The sequence below is a fragment of the Centruroides sculpturatus genome, unplaced genomic scaffold (genome assembly GCF_000671375.1).
Source record: "Centruroides sculpturatus isolate CEXI.00-Female unplaced genomic scaffold, Cexi_2.0 scaffold459, whole genome shotgun sequence".
In the NCBI taxonomy this organism is placed as follows: domain Eukaryota; kingdom Metazoa; phylum Arthropoda; class Arachnida; order Scorpiones; family Buthidae; genus Centruroides; species Centruroides sculpturatus.
In genome coordinates, this window is record NW_019384631.1 from 292,971 (window position 1) to 298,169 (window position 5,199).

General features: G+C 27.8%; 1 long non-coding RNA gene across 1 annotated transcript in view; it reads right to left on the reverse strand.

Moving 5' to 3' along the window:
- Positions 1-293: 293 nt before the first annotated feature.
- LOC111625757 overlaps positions 294-5,199 on the reverse strand; it is a 10,219-nt gene continuing 5,313 nt past the window's right edge. The window contains exons 2-3 of the long non-coding RNA XR_002756778.1: positions 1,850-1,979; positions 294-364 (exon numbers count right to left, since the gene is read on the reverse strand). This is a non-coding gene — a long non-coding RNA (uncharacterized LOC111625757). The remainder of the gene's footprint in view (positions 365-1,849; positions 1,980-5,199) is intronic.

The following is a 5,199-nucleotide window of genomic DNA, read 5'->3' on the forward strand; positions in this document are numbered from 1 at the left end:
TTCTCATTATAAATTATTTAAATGTTTATTATTATAATATAAATACCTATAACTGCTTTCCATTCACATTTATATTTTTTAATGTTACGTAAACAATTACTGAGATGCATTTTACCTGAAATAAAAAACTGATTTCAAATTCTATATAACTTATAACTTCTAAATATATNATCAATTCTTAAGATTTTTGTATTCTTATACACAAGTATCTAGATACTCTAATAGACATGAACAATTATTTCCAATAAATTCTCATTATAAATTATTTAAATGTTTATTATTATAATATAAATACCTATAACTGCTTTCCATTCACATTTATATTTTTTAATGTTACGTAAACAATTACTGAGATGCATTTTACCTGAAATAAAAAACTGATTTCAAATTCTATATAACTTATAACTTCTAAATATATTTAATACTTCTCTTTTTACCATTACATTCAACAAACATAGCTGATAAATATTCAAAACATAACCAAAACCTACTTAGGTGAAACACAAACTAAAAATGATTTCAGCACATATATATTACAAATATTTTTGATCCTTTAATAGTCATTCTGAAATAAAAATTAATTAAAAAATAAGAATACATTTTAAAAGAAAGAAAACCAAAAACTCATTAAATTTAGAACATAGAAGAAAACATTAAGTCAGTAAAACTAATTGTATTTCCTTATTCAGGTTCAAAAATAAGGCAATGCTTTTCTCTGCATTGCTCTTAATGTACAGTACTTATCAGAAAATTTCAGTTTATCCGACATGACTGTATTAAAACGATTCAAATTATTGTCTTTCTTCTATTTCATATGTTGTATCCTGTATCCTATATATAAATAAGTTTATTTTATTTTTCTTACATTTTCCGATTTTTTTCATTCACTTTATCTATAACATTACACATTTATGCAAGTAAGTGTAAAGTAGAAATTTTGGTGATTGTTGACAATATATTCCCTGTCTAATTTCTGATATTTTAAAATATAACACTAAGAAAGTCGATTTTGGAGGTCGTCAATAAATTGCTGATCAAATAATTGGTAATGAAAAACAAAATTTTAGTTTAGATAAACTTTTAATACACGTAAAGTTTTTAATAGTTGATATTTAAAAAAATTTTATATCAAACTTATGTATGTATTGAATAATAAAATTATCTAAAAGAATTTGAANCATCCTTTGAAAAATTTATAGAAAAAACTTACTACATAACTTTATGAAAATTATATTTGTAAATTTCACATATTAATCAATAAAATTTGTTTCTGTTAGTAGATAAAACTCACACATTACTAACCTTATGGGTAACCAACAGTACCTGCCAGATAAGGCATGAAATAGAAAAGTGAATTAGAATTAAAATTGGAATTTAACATCATTTTTTAAAAACATTTGTAGCCTCGACTTTGAAAAATATATCGACACTGCTAACACTGACTACTTAAATGAAGTACAAAATTACTTTGTACTCATATATCACAATTAAGGCAGTAAATATAATAAAACTCAATTAAAAAATTCATAGGAGTTTCATAATCCTGCATCTACAGGTGTGTAGGTATGCTTCCTGTAATTCAATAATCCAAAACTATAATTTAATTACGTTTGTTTCGGTTTGGTTGATTACATAAATGCATTTTGGGCCAACTTACATTTTACATCCCCCACATTAGTAACTAAAATTATTAATAGTTAGGTGTAATTAAATAACAATAAATTAAATAAACATACAGATAATGAAACTGAGCATACCAGTAATTCTTCCTTTTTATTGAATCAACCTTCTCCTTAATTCTAAAAGCAAACAAACAATGATATAAAACATATTTCATACTGATACATACCAAAATATGTTCCATAAAACTTTTTTCACAATCTGAATCTGTGTTATTGACTTCAGACCCAATGCCAACAATTCACAGTTTGTTTACTCTGCATTTTCAAACAAATGAACAACAAAGCTTAGAAGAATTCCTGAAAATATATAAAAAAGTTTAATATATCAAATGATGCAATTTTACTAATCTACATACTAATGCTTTCATCCTCAAAATTTCATTAATTATATCAAAATCTTGAATTTAATGCTAATTTGAAAATTAATAATAAACAAGATCTTCATATAGAAATTTCAAGAAAACAGAAACATTAAACTTAGTGAATTGGTCTTTCATATCATTTTATACATTATTGGTTGCTACTCTTATAGAATTCTAATTATCTGGAACAATAGAAACCGAGAGCTCTAAACAGACATTTTCCATGAGAAATATAAAACATTTTAATCATTCTATACAGTGTGAAACATCAATTCTTAAGATTTTTGTATTCTTATACACAAGTATCAAAATATAGAATTTTGCATGTAATGTTTTGTATTTTTCTCAAAAATAATCTTTCAATCAGATAAATTGTTAAAATTCATGTCATGAAAGACGATAATCTGTGGTCTCAAATCCATAAAGTTTTTTGTTTTTTGTACCAGACCATGCAGAATCCCTAAAAGTGTTTTTCTATTTACTAACGTTAGTTGTAAATTATAATTTTAATATAATTCTGAATGTGAAATTACNCTCTTATAGAATTCTAATTATCTGGAACAATAGAAACCGAGAGCTCTAAACAGACATTTTCCATGAGAAATATAAAACATTTTAATCATTCTATACAGTGTGAAACATCAATTCTTAAGATTTTTGTATTCTTATACACAAGTATCAAAATATAGAATTTTGCATGTAATGTTTTGTATTTTTCTCAAAAATAATCTTTCAATCAGATAAATTGTTAAAATTCATGTCATGAAAGACGATAATCTGTGGTCTCAAATCCATAAAGTTTTTTGTTTTTTGTACCAGACCATGCAGAATCCCTAAAAGTGTTTTTCTATTTACTAACGTTAGTTGTAAATTATAATTTTAATATAATTCTGAATGTGAAATTACAAGTTAGAGAATTAAAATTACACTTTGAATTAAAATATCATGTGCATAGCCTATATGAATTTATATTTTCTTATTTGATTATTTTTGTAACTGTATTATTAATATATTTGTAAATTGCTGATAGTTGCTTTATTTATTTATATTATACTTTTGTCAGCTTCGAATGCTCTTGTGAACTATAACTTCTTACACTCAGGGAAGAGAAATACACTTTGATATTATAACATATTTAATGAAATGTAATCCTGTTACATTCAATAATTTAAAATTCTGTGTTTCTGTTCCCTCAGTGTAACAAATCATAGTTCACATAAACATCCAATGTCAACAAAAGTATAATATAAATACTTCTGAAATGTTTTTTGTAAGTAAGTAATAACGACAGTTTAGACTGTAATGGATTAATAATTTTACATAGAAAATTAAGTTTTTTAATACTGTACAGTACATTCACTAAGTTAGTCTTTTTCCTCATGTTGCTTACAGTACCATTTTAAATAATAATATATTTCTGCTGAGACTCGGCACAGATATTTTATAGCATGTCATTTTGCTGTTAACTGAGTGTGATCTGATCCATACCGACACCATTGCTTTAATCAAATTGAAATGTATCATTTAGAAAAACAAATAATTTCTTGAACGACGATACCAAAGATGCAGAAATGAGCCAAACCGTACTACACTAAAACAACAATTTTAAGCACATCAGGTCCAATATAAAAAAGAAATAAAGAATGCAAAAATAAAGTCTTGGCGAGAATACTGCACTGCAGCATCAGCAAATCCATGGGGATACCTGACAAAACTCTGTACAAACAAATTGCGAAAACAACAGGTACTGATAAATGAAGATCCTCAAATAATAAATCAATCTTCGCCTGATATCAATCTCCTGGATATACTGAAACAACGAATGAATAAATACTGTATTTCTGACAATGCTGCAAATGATATCCTTGGCAGAAGCATTTAAGAGAAATTGTAAGCACACAAATGAATACAGGTAATTATCCTGGATTTACATATCAGGAAATAAATAATGCAATATACCAGCTACGAGATGGTAAATCTCCTGGTATCGATGGAATAACAGCAAAAATAACAAAAAATATTTGGGAAATGATACCACAAAAACTCGTGCAATTATACAATATATGTCTGCGTCATGCCATTTTTCCTACTAGATGAAAAATTGTCAAGATTGTTCCTGTTCCTAAACCTAATAAACCAAATGAAACAAGACCGATTTCTTTACTATCAACACTCGGCAAGGTGCTTGAACGACTGCTTACTGACAGATTAACATGGCATGTCGAGAAAAATAACCTATTAAACAACAGACAATTCGGATTCAGACAACAAATGTCCACCAGTGATGCAATAAATTATGCTGTTCATGAAATCAAATATTTACTTTAAGAACACAAATATGTCTTGGCAATTAGCCTTGACATATCAAAAGCATTTGATAGTGCCTGGTGGCCGTTTGTATTACAACAAATAATAAACAGGAATTGTTCAGCCGATATTTATAATTTATTTGTTAATTATTTAAATACACGCACAGCCATTTTAGAATAGGGTACTTATAAAGTGGAGAGTGAGGTTGTATGCGGATGTCCGCAGGGATCAGTATGTGGTCCACTATTGTGGAATTTAACCTTCAATGCCTTCTTAGAAGATAACTTTGGACAAGATGCGACTGTGGCATATGCTGATGATGTACTAATTATGATTGGTGGTAGAGCTAGAGCAGTATTAGAAAAACGAGGCAATGGCATACTTGATAAGATCTATCATTGGGGAATCAAGCATAAATTAAAGTTTAACCCAACTAAAACTACAGGTATTGTATTTAATAGGCCAAGAAAACCTAATTTATATTTACGTACACCCACCATAAAAATGAACAATCACTCCATTAAAATAGAGAAATGCATTAAATACCTTGGAGTATGGCTAGACTTCAGGTTAGGATGGGATGAGCACATTAAGTTTGTAGCTAAAAGAACATCTTTAATATTTCAAGCTTTTTCGAAAATAGCACGCAAGAACTGGGGACTATCCTCTGAAGCCTTAGGAATCATTTATGATCAGATATATATCCCCATTATTACCTATGGGTGTGGTAGCTGGGGTAACTCTGTTCAAAAAGTACACTTAAAAAGAAAACTAATATCCTCTCAGAGGAAAGCACTACTATTGATAACTAAAGCTTATCGGACAACCCCAAACTGTAGCCTCCA